The sequence below is a fragment of the Armigeres subalbatus genome, chromosome 3 (assembly GCF_024139115.2).
Source record: "Armigeres subalbatus isolate Guangzhou_Male chromosome 3, GZ_Asu_2, whole genome shotgun sequence".
Lineage (NCBI taxonomy): Eukaryota > Metazoa > Arthropoda > Insecta > Diptera > Culicidae > Armigeres > Armigeres subalbatus.
In genome coordinates this window covers 71881519-71909178 of record NC_085141.1, presented here as the reverse complement: position 1 = coordinate 71909178, position 27660 = coordinate 71881519, and the positions used below count along the sequence as shown (strand labels likewise).

General features: G+C 43.9%; 1 protein-coding gene across 1 annotated transcript in view; it reads right to left on the bottom strand.

Annotated features, from left to right (window-relative positions):
• The window catches only part of LOC134219998 (Kv channel-interacting protein 1-like), a 98741-nt gene extending 79796 nt beyond the window's left edge, over positions 1–18945 (bottom strand). The window contains exons 1-2 of the mRNA XM_062698919.1: positions 18560–18945; positions 18176–18500 (exon numbers count right to left, since the gene is read on the bottom strand). The gene's annotated coding sequence lies outside the window, so the exon portion shown is untranslated. The remainder of the gene's footprint in view (positions 1–18175; positions 18501–18559) is intronic.
• Between the last annotated feature and the right edge of the window lie 8715 nt (positions 18946–27660).

The following is a 27660-nucleotide window of genomic DNA, read 5'->3' as shown; positions in this document are numbered from 1 at the left end:
GGGGCAGTACCACGAACGCTCCATCACGGACCAGGTGTTCGGCATTCGCCAAGTACTGCAGAAATGCCGCGAATACAACGTGCCCACACATCATCTATTGATCAACTTCAAAGCCGCATATGATACAATCGATCGGGACCAGCTATAGCAGCTAATGCACGAACACGGATTTCCGGATAAACTGACACGGTTGATCAAAGCGACGATGGATCGGGTGATGTGCGTAGTTCGAGTTTCAGGGGCATTCTCGAGTCCCTTCGAAACCCGCAGAGGGTTACGGCAAGGTGATGGTCTTTCGTGTTTGCTATTCAACATCGCTTTGGTAGGATAATACGAAGAGCAGGGATTAACACGAGTGGTACAATTTTCAATAAGTCCGTCCAGCTATTTGGTTTCGCCGACGACATAGATATTATGGCACGTAACTTTGAGAAGATGGAGGAAGCCTACATCAGACTGAAGAGGGAAGCTAAGCGGATCGGACTAGTCATCAACACGTCGAAGACGAAGTACATGATAGGCAGAGGTTCAAGAGAAGACAATGTGAGCCACCCACCGCGAGTTTGCATTGGTGGTGACGAAATCGAGGTGGTAGAAGAATTTGTGTACTTGGGCTCACTGGTGACTGCCGAAAATGACACCAGCAGAGAAATTCGGAGACGCATAGTGGCTGGAAATCGTACGTACTTTGGACTCCGCAAGACGCTCCGATCGAATAGAGTTCGCCGCCGTACCAAACTGACAATCTACAAAACGCTAATTAGACCGGTAGTCCTCTACGGACACGAGACCTGGACGATGCTCGTGGAGGACCAACGCGCACTTGGAGTTTTCGAAAGGAAAGTGCTGCGTACCATCTATGGTGGGGCGCAGATGGCGGACGGTACGTGGAGGAGGCGAATGAACCACGAATTGCATCAGCTGTTGGGAGAACCATCCATCGTTCACACCGCGAAAATCGGACGACTGCGATGGGCCGGGCACGTAGCCAGAATGTCGGACAGTAACCCGGTGAAAATGGTTCTCGACAACGATCCGACGGGCACAAGAAGGCGAGGTGCGCAGCGGGCAAGGTGGATCGATCAGGTGGAAGATGACTTGCGGACCCTCCGTAGACTGCGTGGTTGGCGACGTGTAGCCATGGACCGAGCCGAATGGAGAAGACTCTTATATACCGCACAGGCCACTTCGGCCTTAATCTGAATAAATAATAATAATAAGACGCGCGGCTACAAAGCAAGACCATGCTGAGGGTGGCTGGGTTCGATTCCCGGTGCCGGTCTAAGAAATTTTCGGATTGGAAATTGCCTCGACTTCCCTGGGCATAAAAGTATCATCGTGTTAGCCTCATGATATACGAATGCAAAAATGGTAACCTGGCTTAGAAACCTCACAGTTAACAACTGTGGAAGTGCTTAATAAACACTAAGCTGCGAGGCGGCTCTGTCCCAGTGTGGGGATGTAATGCCAATAAGAAGAAGAAGAAGAAGAAGAAGAAGAAGTTCATTCAGCACTTCCACAGTTACCCGGGCAGGAGCGAATACCTCGATAACAGAAATTGGTATGAACTGCAAGGCGAGGTAAAATACCAAAAAATAGTACCAAAAACGTATATGCAGAATACCTGAGGGATAACATGCTTAGGTATTTCAATACTAAACGAATAATAATTGGTTATGCTTTTGGTATTGAAATTCAATTTAATAACAGAGTATGTTATGGCTTAAGTATTGTGCATATTTTTGGTATTATTCCTATTCCTTGTATTTTACCTCTTATGCAGGGCTAGTTCATAACAGAGTATGGTATCAATAACATAATTAGGTATTATTGAGCCAATCTCTCCTGCTCGGGTATGAACCGCGAGGTTTCCTAGACCATTTTTGCATTCGTATATCATGAGGCTAATAAGATGAAGGGAAGTCGAGACAATTTCCAAACCAAAAATTGCCTAGACCGGCACCGGGAATCGAACCCTGCCACCCTCAGTATGGTCTTGTTTTATAGCCGCGCATCTTACCTCTAGGATAAGGAGGGCACATTGTACCTCAGAGATTCCATGAAAAAAGAAGAGAGTCGACAAAAAATGTTCTTCGATTTTGCTCAAAATATGTATAATTGATCTCTACCGAAAATAATAAGAGTGTATAGCCTGCCAGACATTCTAAATACTCACGCTCCTCTAATGTGGACGTGTACTATACACATGTGGAAGTATTGGCTTGAGAAATGGATTGCGAGTGATTTGACTATGCGTCCAATTTGGGAATCTCGAGCTCATTCAGTAGTCATGGGTTCGAGTCCCATCGAAGGGAAAGTGGTTACCTCCAAAACATTTTCCAAATCAATATCTCCCACATAACGTACATATTCACATATGAGTTTTCATAACATTGTAATTTAACGTCCAAGTCGGGTGGTTTAATCCCCGGAAATAGGCAATTAACTTTGATTGAACTGATTGCACTTTGTTTAAGGTCACTCCTGACGCAATCCAAGTTAAAAAGTGCTCGCGTTTTCGGGGGCACACCACTCGATACAGAAGCAACGCACAACTGTCATTTTTATTATTTCACGCATGCTGCGACGCAGCAATGCTAAATCAACAAAAATGACATTTGTGCGCCGCCTCTGAATCGAGTGGTGTGCCCCCGAAAACGCGAGCACTTTGGAACTTGGATTCCGTCAGGAGTGACCTTAATGAGCAGATAGATAACTAAGATCGATATTTCAGCATATCATCAGTATCTTTGCTGAGAAGATCGAGTGATGGGATAAATTGCAATGCCTGTTCAAAAGTATAAGATTGCTAATGTCATCCCTGTTCGCGTGACTAAAATCTAGGTTACTTCGACCTGGCAGCCAAAGTACCGGTACTACAAATGTCAAACCGATGTTGGTGATAAAACCAAATATGAAGCAATTCAGAAGCTCATAGCGTAATGCCTTCGAAATAAGCTGTTATCTAAAATTAATTAAACATTCATAAAACATCATGTGATGGTATTGCATGAAACTGACGATAGCAGCATCTTCTGATCTATTCATGACTATTGACTATATATATATATATATATATCTATTGACTTTTACACCTAAAACGACTGATTTCAGCTACACCGGGAGTTAGTAGCAGATGAGAGCATATCGACGGTTTCGTGCAGTACTGACACAAACAAAAAAAAGTTTTTGACTTTTGCAAAGCACGGGAAGTGGTATAAAGTTTCATCTGATAAAGACCCAGGTCGAAATTCACTATCAAAACATATGAATATTTCAAAATTTGTCAATTTTTCGAATAGTTTATATCCATGAATTTATCGATTTTTCGAAGTTTTTTTTGCTGAACCACGCAACTCAAATCTATTTTTACCTCGTGAAAGACTCGTGAAATTCGAAATACACCTTGGTTTTTTAACACGGTTTGGTTTTAGCATCCTTTAGCATCAATGAGACAATGAGTTAACCCTACTAATGAATTCCAACAGTGTTAAAAAGCTGGATGTAATCAGTAAAATATTGAAATTTCTTTTTTCGAGTCAAACATTTAAAACCTCGTTTCTGAAAATTTGCAGATTTTGAGTTGTACATGTATTCCACGAAACGGGATATGACAAATGTAAGGGTAAGGACGCGGTAAGACGCGCGGCTACAAAGCAAGACCATGCTGAGGGTGGCTGGGTTCGGTTCCCGGTGCCGGTCTAGGCAATTTTCGGATTGGAAATTGTCTCGACTTCCCTGGGCATAAAAGTATCATCGTGATAGCCTTGCAGTTAATAACTGTGGAAGTGCTTAATGAACACTAAGCTGCGAGGCGGCTCTGTCCCAGTGTGGGGATGTAATGCCAATAAGAAGAAGAAGAAGGGTAAGGAGGGAAATATGCCCTACTTAAGCAAAGACTGGTTTTGTTTTGTAACTGTAACGAATTTCATGTTTTTGCTTTTCTCGTTTACCTAATGCAACAGTTTAAACAGTATTGCTACCTGATGGCATTTTGAATTGTAGAAATCTCAATCATATGCGTGTGTGTGTGTGTCATCCTCTACCCCTCACCCAGCTGGGGGTGTTGGTCAAGTATTATGCGAATAATTTGATCAAATCTTATGCTCCGTAATGGTGCCCTTTTTGTTGTGAAGGCTAGTACTAAAAAAAAGGATTCACTTCTAAAGCAAGAAAGGTGTCTTCAGAAAGTACAGGGGTCTTGGGATGTACCAGATTTTCACAACAGGTGCAGCAAAACATCACAAGAACGCCCTTGTTCGCACTAACTACTCAGTGAATAGAAGGTCGAGAAGAGCCACCACTGCCAACTAAAGCTTGAACCGGATACCTGGGACTCCCACAATATCCGCGGCAATAGCAGCAACGATGCCCTGTGCGTATTTAGTTTTTGGTAATGTATGGAGCATATTATAATATAAACACTTGAAATATTATACAGTATATTAACCAACTTTAAACAGAACGTTCGGTATTCAGAAATAGAAACTTTCACAGGTCATTTGGTAATGTTAATTTGTGAAGATTTGTCACAAGTGCCGTATAGTTAGTATATTCTAAATGTAAAATAATCGATATCTCGGGTAATAATATACATTTTATTTGATTAGCAGATGAATAGTAAAATTGTTCTCAATTCATTTTTTGCAATTTTAGTATCAGCACATGTGAGCGTATCAGCACATATGATGCTTAAATTTAAAATCAGACACATGTTCATGTATTTCAGACCATGTTTAGTGATTCTATACCTATTTTTTATTTATCATCAGACTAAGGCCGGAGTGGCCTGTGCTGCACATAAAAGACTTCTCCATTCAGCTCGGTTCATGGCTGCGCTTCGCCAACCACGCAGTCTGCGGAGGGTCCGCAAGTCGTCCTCCACCTGATTGATCCACCTTGCCCGCTGTGCACCTCGCCTTCTTGTTCCCGTCGGATTGTTGTCGAGAACCATTTTCACCGGATTACTGTCCGACATTCTGGCATGGTTCTCCCAACAGCTGATGCAACTCGTGGTTCATTCGCCTCCTCCACGTCCGCCATCTGCAACCCACCATAGATGGTACGCAACACTTTCCTTTCGAAAACTCCCAGTGCGCGTTGGTCCTCCACGAGCATCGTCCAGGTCTCGTGTCCGTAGAGAACTACCGGTCTTATAAGCGTTTTGTAGATTGTCAGTTTGGTACGGCGGCGAACTCTATTCGATCGGAGCGTCTTGCGGAGTCCAAAGTACGTACGATTTCCAGCCACTATGCGTCTCCGAATTTCTCTGCTGGTATCGTTATCGGTGGTCACCAGTGAGCCCAAGTACACGAATTCTTCAACCACCTCGATTTCGTTACCACCGATAGAAACTCGTGGTGGGTGGCTCACATTGACCTCTCTTGAGCCTCTTCCTATCATGTACTTCGTCTTCGACGTGTTGATGACTAGTCCAATCCGTTTAGCTTCGCTTTTCAGTCTGATGTAGGCTTCCTCCATCCTCTCAAAGTTACGTGCCATGATATCAATGTCGTCGGCGAAACCAAATAACTGGACGGACTTCGTGAAAATCGTACCACTCGTGTCAATCCCTGCCCTTCGTATTACTCCCTCCAAAGCGATGTTGAATAGCAGACACGAAAGACCATCACCTTGACGTAACCCTCTACGGGTTTCGAAGGGACTCGAGAATGCCCCTGAAACTCGAACTACGCACATCACCCGATCCATCGTCGCCTTGATCAACCGTATCAGTTTATCCGGAAATCCGTTTTCGTGCATTAGCTGCCATAGCTGGTCCCGATCGATTGTATCATATGCGGCTTTGAAGTCGATAAATAGATGATGTGTGGGCACGTTGTATTCGCGGCATTTCTGCAATACCTGACGTATGGCGAACACCTGGTCAGTGGTAGAGCGTTCTCCCATAAATCCCGCCTGGTACTGTCCCACGAACTCTCTTGCAATTGGTGTTAGTCGACGGCATAATTTTTGGGAGAGTACCTTGTAGGCGGCGTTCAGCAATGTGATTGCGCGGTAGTTGCTACAATCCAGCTTATCGCCCTTTTTATAGATGGGACACACGACACCTTCCATCCACTCCTGCGGCAGAACCTCATCCTCCCAAACCTTGGTAATCACCCAATGCAGCGCTCTAGCCAGTGCTTCACCACCGTGTTTAAACAGCTCTCCTGGAAGTTGGTCAACTCCAGGGGCTTTGTTGTTTTTCAGCCGGCCGATCTCCTCCTGGATTTCCTGGAGATTCGGAGCCGGAAGTCGCATGTCCTGCGCGCGTGCTCCTAGGTTCATTACCATACCGCCACTGTTGTCTGCCATATCGCCATTCAGGTGCTCTTCGTAGTGCTGCCGCCACCTTTGGATCACCTCACGCTCGTTCGTAAGAAGGTTCCCGTTTATGTCCTTACACATATCGGGCTGTGGCACGTGGCCCTTACGTGAACGGTTCAACTTCTCATAGAACTTTCGTGCGTTATTAGCGCGGTACAGTTCCTCCGTCTCTTCACGGTCTCGATCTTCCTGCTGGCGCTTTTTCCTCCGGAAAATCGAGTTTTGTCTGTTCCGCGCCCGTTTGTATCGTGGCTAGTTCGCCCTCGTGCGGTGTTGCAGCAATCTCGCCCATGCTGCATTCTTCTCCTCAAATAACTGCTCACATTCGCCGTCATACCAGTCGTTTCTCTGATCCGGAGCCACCGTGCCTAGTGCAGCGGTTGCGGTGCTTCCAATGGCGGATATCTCTCCAGCCATCTTCAAGAGATGCTGCGCCTAGCTGCTCTTCCATTGGGAGTGCCACTTCCAGCTGCTGCGCGTAGTCTTGGGCTAGTCTACCGTCTTGTAGCCGCCCAATGTTAAGCCGCGGCGGACGACTCCGACGCGTGTTGATCACGTTGTACGTTCGTGATGTCAGAGAAGAATTTACCGTCGATTAGAACGTGGTCGATTTGGTTTTCCGTTACTTGATTAGGTGATTTCCATGTGGCCTTGTGGATATTCTTGCGGGGGAAGAAAGTGCTTCGGACTACCATTCCGCGGGAGGCTGCAAAGTTTATGCATCGTTGGCCGTTGTCGTTCGATACCGGTCCGGTCTATACATTTCCTCCCTTCCTACCTGAGCGTTCATGTCACCGATGACGATTTTGACGTCCCGCAGTGGGCATCCATCGTATGTCTGCTCCAGCTGCGCATAGAACGCTTCTTTCTCGTCGTCGGATCTCCCTTCGTGTGGGCAGTGCACGTTGATGATGCTATAGTTGAAGAAACGGCCTATTATCCTCAGCTTGCACATCCTTGCGTTGATTGGCTGCCACCCAATCACGCGTTGGCGCATCTTTCCCAGCACTATGAAGCCGGTTCCCAGCTCGTTGGTGGTGCCACAGCTTTGGTAGAAGGTAGCCGCTCGATGCCCACTTTTCCACACTTTCTGTCCTGTCCAGCAGATTTCCTGCAGCGCTACGACATCGAAGTTGCGGGGATGTAATTCATCGTAGATTATCCTGTCGCAACCTGCGAAGCGTAGCGACTTGCAGTTCCATGTTCCAAGCTTCCAATCGTGATCCTTTATTCGTCGCCTAGGTCGTTGCCGATTGTATCGAGTCGTATTATCTTCTATGTCGTTCGTAATAGTTGTTTTTAAAGGCGGCTTATTGGGCCTGCGCAAACCTCCTGTCTCGTCGGAGGGCCGTCGTGCCAGGGCTGTTTAGCGTCCCACCTAACACCAGGACTTGGGGTTGTGCGCTTTGAGCGGCACACGGTCGCTTTGGCGGAGCCTACTTGCGGATACATGCAGCTTTTTATAGAGGTTTAACAGGGCCCACTGTCTAACCCCACCACATCCTAGGCAGGCGCCACAACTCGCAGATGGCCTGGGGAGGGATCGTCAAGCCCTTGGACATAGTCCCTGCTGCCCCCGATTCTATACCTATACACCTAACTAAAAAAAAACCATAGCAGGGAAATGCAAAATAGGCAATCGTTGAAAATATATTCTTTTGCAAAGAATGTTAATACAGAATGTGCAAGCTACTAGATATTCAAACAATTCTATTGATAAATATCTGTAAGTTCTAACTCAGGTTTTTTTCCTATCACAACACTTAACTACTCTCAAAATGTTTGTTTTAATATGTATATTCCATATGATTTTTCTCTTATTTCATGATCGACATAAATAATTTGGAAATCCTTGAACAGTTGAAAAAAGTTACTAATTTTCTCCGTAAAGGATTGGAGACAATCTGCAGGTAATTTTCGAATTGGCTCTGAAAGTTCGAAAAAGTTTACTGGAATTCCGTACAAAATCGTTTTGTAGTCTGTTTGATGAAGATTCTATTTCACCGATCGAATTGTATATTCAAACTACTGAATTCCGAAAATTGATAGTGTTATCACCGATGAAGTGTTATTACGGATAGTCCAGTACCGATATCCGAGAGAATAGATCATCTCTACCGATTCCTCCCTCTCCACAACAATTGAACCAGAAGTCGCAACGCGTCCATAGGAGGGCGGCCCGCCGGACAAACAAACATCACGAAAACTGACAATCAGAATGTAGGACGTACTTGTAGCGTGGAGACGCATTGTACATTGTAGGTTAGTCCCACTAGGACGTTTTGCCTCGCTGAAATGTTAGAGGATTCATCAAAGTGTGGGAAATTTTGGTTTTTCCTACATCCTATCTATTATTTTGACACTTTTTTCGCCTAAAAACCGACAAATTATTACCCATACACTCAATTCGGCAACACTTATTATTAGGATCAAAGTTTTTCTTTGTAGCTTTAGTTATATTGAAAATTTCATGGATAGTGCTATTTCACTAAAAAGCTTCGATGTATCCATTTGCCATTTGTTTTATTATATTTCACCACTTAAATGCAACTACTCAGATGCGTGTTTTGACCAAAACAGTAAGCCGTTTTCAGCGCCTCGCACTTGACTCAATTTCCAATGTCTCGAGTAGTTATTAGGCAATTTCCATAAACACTCTAACGCTTTTTTACGATATTTTTCTTAATTGTATCAATTTATGATATATTATTGCAGTGATGCAATAAAAAATAATTACAAACAAGCTTCTATCGCGTGTTTCCTTCTATTGCATTGCGCTTGTAGAGTGGCTGTGTAATACTTTATATCCTGCCAGGACGGTTACTGTTCCTGCCCACCAATGCACGAAGAAGGCCACTAACGATAACATCCTATCCTTGAGCAGAGAACTTTCCGCGCTCATTTCCTGATCAAGTGGCTGGCTGACGGGTGGTGCCTTAAAAGTGTTTCTACCCTTCTGGTCTGCACAAGGAAACCGCTTGTAAAATGTTTTCTGACACGAGAGGCGTTCCACCATCGCATCATCGTCCAGTACACAAATGAGATTCTGACACATGTTCGTTCAGAGAACAGCCCATCATCGAAGCTCGAATGCTTCTGTTGATATGAACAAACCAAGGGTTTATGATGGGTGGCGATGGTTGCCGCCACTAATTCCGTGCGGCTAGAGCCGAGTAATGACGTCGGGCTATTTTTAGTGCGGTGCTTGAGCAAACACAGTGGCAGAAGTCGGAGAAACCAAGTGAGCTATAGTGCGTGGCCCCGGCATAGTATATAGTCAAGAAGCGGTGGAAAGCGAAAAGGATGAGATGAGTGCTCTCTGTGCTTCTAAAAGTTGGCTCGAGAGTTCTTAATCCGGATTATTCTAACGGTACGATAAGGCTATTCATTCTATTTGCTCTTTTCAAATAGAGCGTGGATTATCCCGCACGCTTGCGGCAGGATAAACTTAGTTTTTTTTTTTATAAATTACTATTAGAAGTGAAATGAAAGAATTTATGAAATAAAAGAAGCTCACGCAATGAGAACTACATACTTTTTAGAAAAACGAAAACCCCTATAGATGGAGTAGAGAAGTTACGGTTTTTGAAGTCAAAATCGTGTTTATTTTCTTATCATGTCCTGTTTCTTCTTCAATGGCTCTACATTCCAACTGGAACTTGGCCTGCCTTTCAACTTAGTATTCTATTAGTATTTCCTCAGTTATTAATTGATAGCTTTTCTATGCCCGACATTGCATGGAGTATGTATCTTGTGTGGCAAGTACAATGGATGCACTTTACCCAGGGTGTCGAAAAATTTCATCCTAGACCGGACCGAGAATCGAACTCACTATCTCCGGATCGGTAACTCGACGTCAAGTAAGGGACACTGAAGACGGCGTTACTATAGAGATCGAAATACGTATCTGTCAAAGCTACAATAAAGTAGTGGAATACTACAAAATCGATTTATGACAAGTGAATACACTCAAGCTAACGATAATTTGTTCAAGAATTAGGAATTGCCCGAAAATGAGACTTTCCCAAAAATATCCTTTGATTGTGGAGTCGTCTTTAATAGGCGACTCTTAGTACGGCAAGGCAAGTACATAATGTTACAAAAATTAAAGGACTGTTTATATCCACGTAGACTCTTAAGGGGGGGGGGGGCTAAAAAAGTCTTCGTTAGTGTACGAAGGGGGGCGAGGGGGGGGGGGTATACAAAAAGTCTGCGAAGACTTTTTAATTTAATTTTTTTTTAAACAATCTATACAGCAGCAGTTTGATTTTTCTAAGGTTTAGACTTTAACGAAATATTCTCTTGAATTTCTTCAATATAAATCGAATGAATTTTACTAAAGTAATAGTCTGAACTTCGGCTTAAGGACGAACTTTTCGGGATCCAATATTGTTTCACCTCGTGTTTTCAAGGACACCACCATCGACGGTACTGAAGTTCAAACATATTTTTGCTTCGGCTTATGAAGTCCGAATTCGTGTTTGTACTATGATCTGATTTCATTGCGTTCGGTATTTAGGAATCTTTATACAGAGCTCAATACAGTCAGAGTGTTCAGCATATTCACCAAATTTATATCCGCTTTTTCCTAATTGATGAGCGCCATGGAGCTTAGAGATTCATGTCGTCAGCATCAAAACCAGCCTTAGGTTGATTGAGTGGCATTTTATAATTTACTCCATCTAAAAGGTGGAATATGTCGGTCATGTAAAATCAAATTATATTCATTCCATACTCTTCCGACCATCACTAACAAGTAACAATAAAGCATTCAGTACACTGTTTGTCTAAATGAAATTTTTTTGCCAAATTCAACAAATATATTTGCTTTGTGTGTACTGACTTGTCAAATATTCGTTCATCAAATAATTGCAACACTGTGCAAAACAAATATTTGCAGAAATGGCAAATCGTGTACTGTGGAAACATCAAATATTTGATGATGCTTGCAACTCTTTACCGATGTTACTTACTTACAATAATACTACAATTAATACTTACAAATAATTTTAAACTAGGACGAATCTATCAAATCAAATCTGGAAAAATAACATTTTCTGATTTGTTTTAAGTGCGTTCTGGGATAGTATATGAATAAGTACGTACATTATTATTATTTATTCAGACTAAGGCCGAAGTGGCCGGTGTGGTATATAAGAGTCTTCTCCATTCGATTTACCTTGCCCGCTGCGTACCTCGCCTGCTTCTGCCCGTCGGATCGTTGTCGAGAACCATTTTCACCGGGTTACTGTCCGACATTCTGGCTACGTGCCCGGCCCTCCGCAGTCGTGCGATTTTCGCGGTGTTAACGATGGATGGTTCTCCCAGCAGCTCATGCAACTCGTGGTTCATTCGTCTCCTCCACGTATCGTCCGCCATCTGCACCCCACCATAGATGGTACGCAGCACTTTCCTTTCGAAAACTCCAAGTGCGCGTTGGTCCTCCACGAGCATCGTCCAGGTCTCGTGTCCGTAGAGGACTAACGGTATAATGAGCGTTTTGTAGATTGTCAGTTTGGTACGGCGGCGAACTCTATTCGATCGGAGCGTCTTGCAGAGTCCAAAGTACGTACGATTTCCAGCCAATATGCGTCTCCGAATTCCTCTGCTGGTATCATTTGCGGCAGTTACCAGTGAGCCCAAGTACATAAATTCTTCTACCACCTCGATTTCGTCACCACCGATGCAAACTGTAAGTGGGTGGTTCGTCTTCTGCTGAACCCCTTCCTATTATGTACTTCGTCTTCGACGTGTTGATGACTAGTACGATCCGCTTAGCTTCCCTCTTCAGTCTGATGTAGGCTTCCTCAATCTTCTCAAAGTTATGTAAATTGCAATAACAGATATTTCACTGATGGTTCTCGCATTAACGGATCCACTGGCTTCGGTGTTTTCAACGTAAATTCAACCACCTTCCGAAAACTTCAAGAACCGTGTTCGGTTTATGTTGCTGAGCTGGCAGCAATTAATTTCGCTTTGGGGATAATTTCCTATCAGCCCGTAGACCATTGTTTCATCTTCTCGGATAGTCTTAGTTCTATCGAGGCACTCCGGTCGATGAAACCTGTTAAGCACGCATCTTACTTTCTTACAACTGTAAGAGAGCAGATGCGTGATTTGGTCGAAAGATCATTCAAGATTACCTTTGTATGGGTCCCATCCCATTGCCTAATCTATGGCAATGAGAAGGCGGACTCGCTAGCAAAGGTGGGCGCACAGGAAGGTGAAGTTTATGATAGACAAATCTCGAGTAACGAGTTTTTCCCATTAGTCCGTCAGAGTACTCTTCAAAATTGGCAAACGATTTGGTCACACAATGAACTTGGACGGTGGCTATTTTCCATAGTTCCTAAAGTTTCTGCGCGAGCGTGGTTCAGAGGTGAGGACTTAAGCCGAGGCTTCATTCGCACGATGTCGAGACTTATGTCCAATCACTATTCACTAAACGCACACCTCTATAGAATAAACCTGGTCGATAGCAACCTATGTAGGTGTGGAGCCGGTTACGATGACATCGATCACGTAGTTTGGTATTGCTCGGAAAACGACGCCTCCAGAGAGCAACTATTGGATACCCTTGTGGCCCGAGGTAAACAACCCTACAGGGAAGTAAGAGGTGTTTTGGGGGATCGCGATGTGGTTTATATGCAGGCCATCTATGCCTTTCTTTGCTCGTCTGACATAAAAGTCTAATTCCCCCTTTTTTTTTCTCTCTTTCTCGTTTTTGTTTTGTTTTTGTCTTATTGTTGTCTTATGTGTTGTGTAATACGAAGCTATGGCCATCCGGAAGATGCTCCCTGACGAACCACAACTCGAGCCCGACGCTACGCCATACCGTTAATGACGTCAAATACCCGGATGAGCAGCTGTAATACCTCAAACCTAAATCCCAACCTAGTCCGTCCTGAAATTACGCAATCTAACCGCCACGTCGCCACGAGTATCTTGGTCTATACCCTTTCCCCTTACTAACTGTTGATAATAAGATGATATCGATTGTAAATATCATAAGTCTCGGCTCCGTTAAGTGTTATACACGCCTGAGCCTGTCAAATAAACGCAATAGATAAAAAAAAGAAGAAATTTATCATAGGATATAGCATCCCGAATCAGTTCTCTATCATGACAGCTGGCGAGAAAAGTCTCTCGTGGTATGTTAAATATCCTATATGTATACAGAGATGATAAGTGAGATACTTGTTATTTCTCTTTAGGATTCAATCCATGTTCGCATATATCTATTCAAATAATTTTGAAATTTTAATTCTACATACAAATGCTTTGCTTTGTGTTAAAGCAAAAACATATGATTTCACAGGATCTCATGTTTTATAAAACGTATAGAGTACTCATACGTTACGTTGCAACTATTACCGTTGTATATAACGCTTCGTATATTACCAATCCTCGCAAATAATTAAAGTTGTATGATTTTATTTACCATGTCTTTGAATCATTTTTATGCAATCAAATCACTTGATATATTTAACAGATTTTCATATTTATCTTATGGATTTGTACCATTTTCCATAACAAAATCATATTACATTCAAAAGCTGAATCTACAATAATTATTGTATAGACAGACATCGATGTTTTGGAAAATAACTTTGGAAATACCTGCGATTCTTATGACGAGGAGATTTTTGATTTTTGAACAGTGCCTTTTTACTTTATTTTGATTTAATCTAATCTAATTTAATCTAATCTCATACATGCGTAGCCAATACTTGAAAGTATCCTGGAAAATGATGGTTTCTGAACTCCGTCATTTTTCTTTTCATATGGCCAGGCCAACTACGCAGTATGTACCGCAGAGATGACTCCTAGATATTGAGCGACTTCAGGAATACCTAAAGTCACTTAACCTTCCGGGACTCGCACCATTGTAAAAAGCACAACACCTTCGAAAAAAGCTCGCTTGTCGCTCACAAGACGGACGCGGCTGCATGAGCGATCTAGGACCATGCGAGTCCCGGAAGGTTAATAGCTTGGAATCGTGGGGAAAGGAAGAAAGCGTGGACCTCCCGTCCCAAACGCTTCCAGTAATATAGATACCTAATATATAATAAAAATCGTGTACGTGTTTTATTTATGTATGATATATGTATATGAGTGTATATGTGTGTTTATATGTGTGCTGTTCGGTAGTGAAAAGGCTATTGTGTGGTGCGCTCCTACCTACGGATCCAAGGCGATCACTGTCGGCGAGTGAAGTAGCTGCTTCTGGCGATGCCAGTGAAGCAGGCTATTGTTACTGCTGCTACCTACAGCAGCAGGGGCAAATAAGTGGCAAAGCTTTTTATTGTTCTCCTTTCTGTTTAATACTGAGTGGGACTGCTTAGAACTAATCAAATCAGTTTTTTAAGTTTTTTTTTCTATTTTGCTATTAGTTTTAAGTTAGTATAAGCAAAATTATCCTTCCACCTTGCGGGGTGAGAATGGAGGCGGAGACTGGGGAAGGCAATGGGCCTGCTAAAGATGGAGGGCGCACTCGATTGTACCATGCGGCTTCACCTGGGCCTTGGGTTGTTTACTTTCGTCAGAAAGTAAAAAGCCAAGATTTTCTCGGCATTAAACGAGATTTGACGCGTCGTTTTCCGAAGCTTGATTTTAATCAGATCAACAGGAACAAACTACGCATCACCGCACCTACATACCAGGTGGCAAATGAAATTGCTGGCGACAGGGCGTACAATGTTGAATATTTGGTTTATGTCCCCTCGCGGGAGGTCGAAATCGAAGGTGTGATTAACGCAGTGAGCCTGACTTGCTAGGATGTACTTGCAGAAAAAGGCCGCCTGAAGAATGCAATGTCGTCGACGAAGCCAAATAGCTGGACGGACTTATTGAAAATTGTACCTCTCGTGTTAATCCCTGATCTTCGTATTACCCCTTCCAAAGCGATGTTGAATAGCAGACACGAAAGACCATTACCTTACCGTAACCCTCTACGCGTTTCTCGATCTTCTTGCTGGCGCTTTTTCCTCCGGAAATCGAGTTTTGTCTGTTCCGCGCCCGTTTATATCGTGCTTCGTTCGCCCTCGAGCGGTGTTGCAGCAATCTCGCCCATGCTGCATTCTTCTCTTCCATCAACTGCTCACATTCGCCGTCATACCAGTCGTTTCTCTGATCCGGGGGCACCATGCCAAGTGCAGCGGTTGCGGTGCTACCAATGGGGGTTCGAATATCTCTTCAAGAGACGTAGCTGCTCTTCCGTAGCTGTGCGTAGTCTTGGACTAGTATTGTAGCCGCCCAATGTTTAGCCGCCGCGGACGACTCCGACGCGTGTTCAACACCGTCGAGAGTTTTGAGCGCAGACATACTGCAACGAGGTCAGATTCAATATTCGCACTGCGGTAAGTGCGGACGTTCGTGATGTCGGAGAAGAATTTACCATCGATTAGAACTTAGTCGGTTTGGTTTTTCGCTTCTTGATTAGGTGATTTCTATGTGGCTTTGTGGATATTCTTGCGGGGGAAGGAGGTGCTTCGGACTACCATTTAGCGGGAGCCTGCAAAATTTATGCATCGTTGGCCGTTATCATTAGATACGGTGTGCAGACTATCCGGTCCGATAACCGGTCTATACATCTCCTCCCTTCCTACCTGACCGTTCATGTCGCCGATAACGATTCCAGCAGTGCATAGAACGCTACTTTCTCGTCGTCAGGTCTCCCTTCGTGTGGGCAGTGCACGTTGATAATCCTATAGTTGAAGAAACGGCTTTTTATCCTCAGCTTGAACATCCTTGCGTTGGTTGACTGCCACCCAATCACATGTTGGCGCATCTTGCCCAAAACTATGAAGCCGTTCGCAGCTCGTTGGTGATGCCACAGCTTTGGTGGAAGGTAGCCGCTCGGTGCCCGCTTTTCCACACTTTCTGTTCTGTCTAGCAGATTTCTCAACCTGCGAAGCCTAGCGACGTGCAGTTCCATGTTCCAAACTTCCAATCGTGATCCATTATTCGTCGCCGATTGCATCGTGTCGTATTATCTTCTATGTCGTTCTTAATGATTGTTTTAAAAGGCGGATTATTGGGCCTGCGCAAACCTCCTGTCTCGTCGGAGGGCCGTCGTGTAAGATCTGCGTAAGATCTAGCGTCCCACTTAAAACAAGGACTTGGGCTTGTGCGCTTTGAGCGGCCGTCGGTTGCTTTGGCGGAGCCAACATCCTAGGCAGGCACCACAACTCGCAGATGGCCTGAGGAAGGATCGTCAGGCAGTTGATCATGTGAAATTAAATTATAATCATTTCAAACTCTTCCGACCATCACTAATAAGTATTAATAAGAATAGTAGATCTTATTCCGTAACACACTACGAAAAGGTGTCAATCCAGAGCGTTGCATTGCAGTATCTACCAAGCGTTATACCGGATAAAGGCAATCTAACATCTCGTGAATCGTGTTCACGGATTTTGTTCCCGTGGATTTTATAAGAAGCGGAAAGACGGAATTTCGACACGAAAAAGTCCGGCTCCATTTAAAATACTTGAGGACGAAAATTCGCCGGACTTTTTTTTAGGGAAATGTAAGGCATCATTAAGCTCGAATCCCCTCTTAACTTGACTAACATGCTACTTCTACTTGCTTTTCGGGGAATAAGTTTTTAAGAAACGTTCATTATGCTTAACGCTTTTATGCCTAACGTGCATATGCCCAAAGAGGTAAGATGCGCTATTACAAAGCAAGATTGACAAGACTATGGTTACAGCCAGGTGGAAAGAGCACTTCGATGATTTGTTGAATGGTTAAAACGAAGGTGTATTAATAAGAAGCAGGATGGACATAGGTGACGGTCAAGCTGTTCAATCACCAACGCATAAGGTTAAGAAAACTCTGAATGTGCTGAGCGAGCTATGCGAGCAGCTGCATCAATCGATCCACCACATTATTCAGAAAATATGGGAGGATGAAGAACTGCATACTTGCTGGTGATATGGCCCCAAACGTCTGATCTATGAGGAAGGGCTCAGACTAGAGTGGATTACCCTTCTGAATTCGGCAAACAAAATTCTGTTGCTTATTCTGTTTAACAGACTGAGACCACTTGAGGAAACCTTTGTTTGCGAAAACTCGCTGGTTTTCGTATAGGCCGATCAACGACGAAAGATATGTTCAGCCGGCTTATGATCCTTGATGAATACCAGAAGTACATCTTGCACACTCACTATCTGTTCATTGTTGGAAATCAATGCATAGCATATGATACCAAACCCGGGATTTAGCTCTATCCACAAAACCATTTCAATATTGAGAAGTAGTTGAGTAACAAGAATTACAGAATTACCGTGTGTTCCTCGAACAACCATTTCACAAGAGTAGGTACGAATTTAAACCCCTTACTCGATATTTTCCCAGCATCAGTACAAATGGCTAAAAAAGGTGTTTCTGCTATACAGTTTAGCCTCAAACCTGACTTCAGGAACTGCTATTGGTATAGATGACCATTATGATGAATCCCCAAATTACTACAACTTATTGCCCTAGCTCAAAAATGGATTTAAGCTCGATTTCGTTTATAAAATGCTTTTCATTTATAAAATAAAACTAACAAAATTCAGATGTGACTACTACGAAATTGAGTATTGAGAAGGTACACTGCCAATATTTGATATAAGCTTTTTCTAACCATATCAAGGTACAACAACTTAAAAACTAGCACTAACTAACTGAATTACTGATGATATCTGATATTAGCTATTGATATTACCACATTACTCTTGTTTATCAATCACTTAGATTCGACCAAAATATCAAAAGTATCATCAAGCTCCTCCTTTCCAATGTTGACAACATTCAACGACGATGATAAATCAACATAGATGGATAAATGATAACTTACACAGTTTATCTCTGTCTGGTTTCGCTTTTCCTCGGTGGCACTATGATTCAATGCTCAAGAGCCTTGTAAGGGTCCACTTTTCGGATATATCGTTATCGTGCGGCTATACAGTTGTTCGGTGTAACCCAAAAGAGACAGATCCAAATGTGATGGCAGCGAGCGCGATGAGAAACAGTGCTTTCAATCAATGCTTTATTCCTTTGGCACTGATGACGACCAAGCTTCGCAGCTCCGGCACGACACAACAGCCCACAAACACGTGGAAATATCAATGCGACCGGAGATAGGCGGGCAGGATATTGAAGGAAAGCGCGAGCGAGGGAGCCTGTAAAGAGGGCTATGTGTAATAGAAGAAGATCCTTCTATCCACACACACATCCATACAGCTGATTGAAGCACCTAGGCGTCGTTGCCTGAACTGCACATTGGTGTGTGCGGTTTGCGTGTCACTACGTAACAAGAAACACGAGAGTGGGGGGTGTTGAGATTTTCCCAGCCTTGGGTCTTTTTTCCTTGCTTGTTGGTAATCTGCTGGCTGCTTCTTGCCCACTAATCCGCTTGATAATGTAAACTATTTTACCACCTGAGCTCTTATCTTCACACTTGATTCTACTGCACTATTTTTCCACACCTTCACGCTAATTAAATCGAAGCCTTCTATATCGTAATCCTGCTCCTTATCGCTAAGATTTATTCACTTTTCTTTCAGTAGGTAAACACGAACACAGACTTGGCTTTTCTTTTCAATTATCATATGGTCGTAGGAGAAAATACCACTGCTACTGAAACGAAAGCGGTCAGGAAATTTTCACCTAAATGAAAGAATATCAGATTACAATTCTTACAGATTCTTTGTGCTCGATGGAGAACTCCTGGCCGCCCTTTTCACCATTCACAGTAAACGATTTTCTTCCCTCCACCGTTCTCGTTGAAGCGATTTTAGTTTTTCCGCCCCATTTCGCGCGAAGTATAAACTACGAGATAATCCACTGAAAGCTCAATGCGATCTAATCCTCTATTACGGCTGATTACGCCTTTGCCAGCTCATAATCTTCAGACAGTAATCCAAATCCAAGTGCCATACCATGATGTGAACTTAACCGCGACTACAACGCCTCGCGCGCCTGGCTTGTCTCTCGAGGAAGCGACCGTGGTACTGAAGCTTACCGAGGAATCACCTCGGAAAAAATCATACACCATAAGGTCCTGCCACTTGATGAGCCCCAGCAGCATCGCCGCGTCCTGTCTGCTCTGAGAGGGAAGCAGAGAGTGTTTTCCTTTTCTCCTGCGAGCGGGAAGTATTTGCTTTTCCTGCCACGCGAGAAGGTGTTGCATGGCATCCGCTAGGGCTTTGTTTGGGGGGTCGTTATGATGCTCTCGGAGTAATGCTCCTTGCAACCTGTACTTTCATTCAGTCGTCTGGCAATCGCACATTATATAAATATCTACAGAACAAAAATAACAAAAACCGTGTTGCTGGTTTGCTGATGGAAAGAATAAGGATTCAATGCAGAATTACAAACCAACCGGTGTTGTTGCTTTCTCGTGCATTAAAGAGGCAAACAACGATATATGAAAGGTAATGAGTGATTCTCCCTTGGGCTAGGCCAGTATTTACACGTGGCTTTCAAAAATGCCTGAAATTATGATCATTCGAAAGCTTTTGTCGGGTAGGTATATTAGTAAGATAAATCATACATCTATGATAAAAAAAATCAAAATAATGAGCTATTGAGATGTATATTTGTCCGACGTTTCGACACGGGGATGGTGTCGGTGTTTAGAACACATAATTTCAAAAACAATGACACTAACAGATAACGCGAATATTCTTTCAGACAGAAATTCCGTGAAGAAAATTCGCGTTATCTGTTAGTGTCAATGCTTTTGAAATTATGTGTTCTTGAAGTTATATACCAGAAAAATCCACGCCAGACAGTTAAGTTAGACTAAACAATAGACTATATAGGAACAAACACCGTATTTTTCCCCTGATGAAGACACCATCTCCGTGTCGAAACGTCGGACAAATATACATCTTGTTTCAATAATTCAATAATAATTCAAGACTGCGTAGCCGTCCTGAAAATCGAAATCAAAATAATTTTATCGAGCCATTTTTTTTCTTTGATGAAATCACTGGAGGTTTTCTAGAGTCTCTTCGTAAAAATGTAAAAAATGTACGTGTAAAAAAAGTAAAAAAGTGGTTGGGATGGATTTTCCCATATTTTTATTCGATTTTTTTCCATAAAAAAATCATACCCACTGAGCACCCATTTAGACTAGACCAGCGGTTCTCAACCTGGGGTACATGTACCCCTAGGGGTACCTTCGCTGGCCCCAGTGGGTACCACGAACAAATATGCGTATTGGCGGACGTATTACAATTCCAACCAAATTTAAAATCAAAAATTTTGATATGTTAAAAATATGCTTCTGAACTAAGAATTTAAAGGTTTGGAAGTCTTTGTTTAAGGGCATACAGGCTTTTTTCCTAAAAGGCTCGGAAGCCTCTTTCAAGAGGCTCGGAAGCCTCCTTTCAAGAGGCTCGGAAGCCTCCTTTCAAGAGGCTCGGAAGCCTCCTTTCAAGAGGCTCGGAAGCCTCCTTTCAAGAGGCTCGGAAGCCTCCTTTCAAGAGGCTCGGAAGCCTCCTTTCAAGAGGTTCGGAAGCCTCCTTTCAAGAGGTTCGGAAGCCTCCTTTCAAGAGGCTCGGAAGCGTCCTTTCAAGAGGCTCGGAAGTGTCCTTTCAAGAGGCTCGGAAGCCTCCTTTCAAGAGGCCAGGAAGCGTACTTTCAAGAGGCTCGGAAGCGTCCTTTCAAGAGGCTCGGAAGCCTCCTTTCAAGAGGCTCGGAAGGCTCCTTTCAAGAGGCTTGGGAGCCTTCCTTCAAGAGGCCCGGAAGCCTTCTTTCAAGAGGCTCTGAAGCAATATAGATACACCCAGGTTTTTTTTACGCGGTTGGAATTCATTAATTCCTCGGTTAACCTGAACTTTCACAGCTTTGTAAATACCCCCTGAATTTTCTTTGATTTTTTGTGAATTTTTTCGTGGGGTTAACTCATTGTTTCATTGACGCTGAAGGTCTTAAACGACCAAAACCAAACCGTGTAAAAAAAAACCTGGGTGTATGTCCAAGCCAGATGTTCTATGTTCTCCAAATCACTCAGAATTTCCGACAACTCGATCTAAGTTTAAATCAGTAGATCTTTCAGGAAAATTGAGCTCGGTTTAAATGTCCTCATATCCTTAGACGCCATGCGCATATTTTACATTTTAGATATGTCCAAATCTGATATTCTATGTTCTTCAAATCAGTCTGGAGCTCAGACCTGTTTGGCTACTAAGTCAATTGGGTTTAATACAAAATCAATATCAACCCATGGTGTCCACATGCCATGCGATTTACGATTAAAATACGTGCAAAAACGATGATCTTAGTTCATAAAATCATTCTGGAGTTCAGACCAGTTTGTTTAGAAGGTCAACTACGCTCGGTACAAAGTCGATAACGACTTTTCCTAATCAATCAGGTCCCTGAATATTATATTAGATAATGTATAGCTTAAGACTTAGAAATTTTCGAATACGACGTTATAAGTTCTCCAAATATTTGTTAAGACCAATAATTCTAACGTGCCAATAATGCTAGGTACCAAACCGATGTTAATAATGCTAGGTACCAAACCAAACTGTTATGTTCATTTAGATCCCTGAAAACCATGCATCTGAAGAAAAGCTTAGATATGTTCTCATACGAAAATCTGGGAGCTCAAAACGTCATATTTGGACGAACATAGATCGTAAATCGTAAGCATGGCTGGTAATATCCTGAATATGATGTATACTAATTTATTTATTTGTTTACTTGTCTTCTAACTAATCGTACAGACAGGTACTACTAACTAATTATACTACCTTTAAACACACACTTGGTCATATTATAATCAAAATAAACATACACTTTATTAAAACATCGACAACAAATATCAAACGGGTTATTTTGTCCAAAAACGGTGCGGTGTGCTGGAAGACGTAGGAAATCTGTATGGCGGGTTGATCTCGCAGGAACGTTGATGTTGACATTACTCAGTTTACCAAGGCAACTGGGCTCGATACATAGCCAATAGCAATCCATGATATTCATATAACCGCCTTGAAGCCATGCGCATGATTTACTGTTTAGATATGTCCAAATAGGATATTCTAATTATCCAAATTATTTTAGACTTCAGACCAACTGGTCTATATCAAATGTGCTCGGTACAAAACTCAGCAGCGTCGGACAGTCAATGTTGTGGGACAGCATATCGAACACGAACACCCGTTGAAGAAGGATTCTCCTGCTATCCAGTGATGACAAATGAGTTAATCCACAGCGATGCTCATATTGGGGAAGGCGGACGGGGTCATTCCACTGGAGTCGACGAAGCGCAAATCGAATGAAAATTCGTTGAATTCGCTCGATCCGATTACTCTGCACTACATGATATGGAGCCTACACTATAGGACAACGTATTCCAGTGTACTGCGGGCCAGGGCACAGTAGAAAGTTTTCAAGCAGTATATATCTTTAAATTCCTGAGCGTTTCGTTTTATAAACCCAAACATTGCATACGCCTTGGCGGTTGTTGTAGTTATGTGCAAATTGAAGTTGAGCCTGGAATCTAGCTGGACGCCAAGGTCTATGACGGTGCTGACTCTTGTGATACTGGCGGCAGACATATTATAATCGAAGCCAGACGGACTTCTCGATCTACATTGCATTTTTTGATGTTGATTTCCATTCCATTTAGCGTGCACCAGTTTATCAATGTGTTGACGTTAGCATGGAGGGCACAGCAATCTACCAAAGATGACACAACTCGAAAGAATTTTAAATAATCGCTTTCGAGGATTTAATTGTGGTGCAAAGATCATTCACAAAAAGCATCGAGCGGCTACCTTCTACCAAAGCTGTGGCACCACCGACGAGCTGGGAACCGGCTTCATAGTGCTGGGAATGATGCGCCAACGCGTGATTGGGTGGCAGCCAATCAACGCAAGGATGTGCAAGCTGAGGATAAAAGGCCATTTCTTCAACTATAGCATCATCAACGTGCACTGCCCACACGATGGGAGACCCGACGACGAGAAAGAAGCGTTCTATGCACAGCTGGAGCAGACATACGATGGATGCCCACTGCGGGACGTCAAAATCGTCATCGGTGACATGAATAGTCTGCATACCGTATCGAACGACAACGGCCAACGATGCATAAACTTTGCAGCCTCCCGCGGAATGGTAGTCCGAAGCACTTTCTTCCCCCGCAAGAATATCCACGAGGCCACATAGAAATCACCTAATCAAGTAACGGAAAACCAAATCGACCACGTTCTAATCGACGGTAAATTCTTCTCCGACATCACGAACGTACGCACTTACCGCAGTGCGAATATTGAATCTGACCACTACCTCGTTGCAGTATGTCTGCGTTTAAAACTCTCGACGGTGTACAACACGCGTTGGAGTCGTCCGCCGCGGCTAAGCATTGAGCGGCTACAAGACGGTAGACCAACCCAAGACTATGCGCAGCAGCTGGAAGTGGCACTCCCAATGGAAGAGCAGCTAGGCGCAGCATCACTTGAAGATGGCTGGAGAGAAATTCGATCCGCCATTGGAAGCACCGCAACCGCTGCACTAGGCACGGTGGCTCCGGATCAGAGAAACGACTGGTATGACGGCGAATGTGAGCAGTTAGTTGAGGAGAAGAACGCAGCATGGGCGAGATTGCTGCAACACCGTACGAGGGCGAACGAGGCACGATACAAACGGGCGCGGAACAGACAAAACTCGATTTTCCGGAGGAAAAAGCGCCAGCAGGAAGATCGAGACCGTGAAGAGACGGAGGAACTGTACCGCGCTAATAACGCACGAAAGTTCTATGAGAAGTTGAACCGTTCACGTAAGGGCCACGTGCCACAGCCCGATATGTGTAAGGACATAAACGGGAACCTTCTTACAAACGAGCGTGAGGTGATCCAAAGGTGGCGGCAGCACTACGAAGAGCACCTGAATGGCGATGTTGCAGACAACGGTGGCGGTATGGTAATGAACCTAGGAGCACGCGCGCAGGACATGCGACTTCCGGCTCCGAATCTCCAGGAAATCCAGGAGGAGATCGGCCGGCTGAAAAACAACAAAGCCCCTGGAGTTGACCAACTACCGGGAGAGCTGTTTAAACACGGTGCCACGGTGGTGAGGCACTGGCTAGAGCGCTGCACTGGGTGATTACCAAGGTTTGGGAGAATGAGGTTCTGCCGCAGGAGTGGATGGAAGGTGTCGTGTGTCCCATCTTCACAATAGAAACTACCGCGCAATCACATTACTGAACGCCGCATACAAGGTACTCTCCCAAATGTTATGCCACCGACTAACACCAATTGCAAGAGTTCGTGGGGCAGTACCAGGCGGGATTTATGGGTGAACGCTCTACCACAGACCAGGTGTTCGCCATACGTCAGGTATTGCAGAAATGCCGCGAATACAACGTGCCCACACATCATCTATTTATCGACTTCAAAGCCACATATGATACAATCGATCGGGACCAGCTATGGCAGCTAATGCACGAAAACGGATTTCCGGATAAACTGATACGGTTGATCAAGGCGACGATGGATCGGGTGATGTGCGTAGTTCGAGTTTCAGGGGCATTCTCGAGTCCCTTCGAAACGCGTAGAGGGTTACGACAAGGTGATGGTCTTTCGTGTCTGCTATTCAACATCGCTTTGGAGGGAGTAATACAAAGGGCAGGGATTGACACGAAAGGAAAGTGCTGCGTACCATCTATGGTTGGGTGCAGATGGCGGACGGTACGTGGAGGAGGCGAATGAACCACGAGTTGCATCAGCTGTTGGGAGAACCATCCATCGTTCACACCGCGAAAATCGGACGACTGCGGTGGGCCGGGCACGTAGCCAGAATGTCGGACAGTAACCCGGTGAAAATGGTTCTCGACAACGATCCGACGGGCACAAGAAGGCGAGGTACGCAGCGGGCAAGGTGGATCGATCAGGTGCAAGATGACTTGCGAACCCTCCGTAGACTGCGTGGTTGGCGACGTGTAGCCATGGACCGAGCCGAATGGAGAAGACTCTTATATACTGCACAGGCCACTTCGGCCTTAGTCTGAATAAATAAAAATAATAGGGATTGACACGAGTGGTACGATTTTCATGAAGTCCGTCCAGTTATTTGGTTTCGCCGACGACATTGATATCATGGCACGTAACTTTGAGAGGATGGAGGAAGCCTACATCAGACTGAAAAGCGAAGCTAAACGGATTGGACTAGTCATCAACACGTCGAAGACGAAGTACATGATAGGAAGAGGCTCAAGAGAGGTCAATGTACGCCACCCACCACGAGTTTCTATCGGTGGTGACGAAATCGAGGTGGTTGAAGAATTCGTGTACTTGGGCTCACTGGTGACCGCCGATAACGATACCAGCAGAAAAATTCGGAGACATATAGTGGCTGGAAATCGTACGTACTTTGGACTCCGCAAGACGCTCCGATCGAATAGAGTTCGCCGCCGTACCAAACTGACTATCTACAAAACGCTTATAAGACCGATAGTTCTCTACGGACACGAGACCTGGACGATGCTCGTGGAGGACCAACGCGCACTGGGAGTTTTCGAAAGGAAAGTGTTGCGTACCATCTATGGTGGGGTGCAGATGGCGGACGGTACGTGGAGGAGGCGAATGAATCACGAGTTGCATCAGCTGCTGGGAGAACCATCCATCGTTCACACCGTGAAAATCGCAAGACTGCGTTGGGCCGGGCACGTAGCCAGAATGTCGTTCTCGACAACGATCCGATGGGAATAAGAAGACGAGGTGCACAGCGGGCAAGGTGGATCGATCAGGTGGAGGACGATTTGCAGACCCTCCGCAGACTGCGTGGTTGGCGACGTGCTGCCATGGACCGAGCTGAATGGAGAAGACTTTTATGTGCAGCAAATAAAAATATATCCATTTTGGACATATCTAAATCGTAAATCAAGCGTATGGCCTCTAAAGGTCTATGTGGACCCAAGTAGCACGCATGTGACAATTCAGTTGCCGCAACTTATTTGTGACCGAATACGGTCACATTGAAGTTGCTGCAACCAAATCTGTCGGAAATGTGCTGCTTGGGGACACAATGTGGACACAAATCTCATGGAGGTGAAACTCCTTGGGAGCTCTTAGGGAACAAAGCACCACGCGTTCGCTAATCTCGTTCTGGTATGGACAGTGCATGCATACGATTGAAGGTGCGTACTAGATCGTAGATTAGAGTCGCTAGGGCGTGTTCTTGTGAAGTACGATGCGAAGCGAAGCGTCCATACGATTGGACAGCTCATTATTATTAATTGTTATTCCTTTGCGTGCATCTTTCGCACGACGTCGCGTAGACGCGTCTACTCTGGCCGGCACCTTGGCCAAAATGTCGGATGCTTCATAGAAATGCGGAAAATCACAGTTTGTATACCTTCATGTCTATAAATTTAACTTTCAGGGATTTCGACTGGATCTGTTGAACAACACAGTTCTGGTCGAAATACGTATCTGCAAAGATATCGAAATAATTGGTGGAATTAAATGGATAGGACTTAACTCGTCTTAGACGGTTGAATACATTCCACTAAAAGAGCTTAAAGTATTTTTTCTGGATCTGTTGCTTATAATTAGATTTTTCGGCTTTAAGTCTCATGAAAATGTTGATAATTTCAAATCATTGCCAACGTTTCGATCCAGAAATGATGTGATTGAAGTCCTGATGAAGATCCAAACATCCGGATCGAAACATTGGCAATGATTTAAAATTATCAACATTTTCATGTGACTGACAGCCGAAAAACCTAATTATATAAATTTAACACTTTTTATCCTAACTTATTTTGGGCTTAGTTTTGTCACATCCATCTCAACTACGATTATTATGAGGGAATACCTCAAAGGCATTTTGGTATGGATGGGAAGGGTGACAGAGGCCTCGCTAAACTAAATGACGACCCACCTTATTCGGACGGATTTAACCATTTGGCTTCTTTATTTTGCATCTTGTCCATTTTTCACATAAGGTGAAAACAATCACATAAATTAAGTTTTAAAGAATCATAAGATGAAACCAGTGGTCTTATTCTTGCCATAGACAGGAAAAAATACAATACTTTTGCTAATAATACCTTACCTTGTGCTGATTTACTTGCTAGAAAATAAAATTTTATGATAATCTGACTTTTTGGAATAGTGTGTCAAAGCGAAATAGCCTATTACCGAACAAATATTTCCCGTAGACCGGCTGTGTCCAAAAAAAACTAGCCAACACCCCCACCCATAGATACACTGCCCAGTCTAATTTGACATCCACCTAAAATGGCAATCAATCATCACCTCCGCTACCAGCCAACCTGTAGGTGGCGACGGCGATAGTTACGATGTGTAAATATTTTGCCAA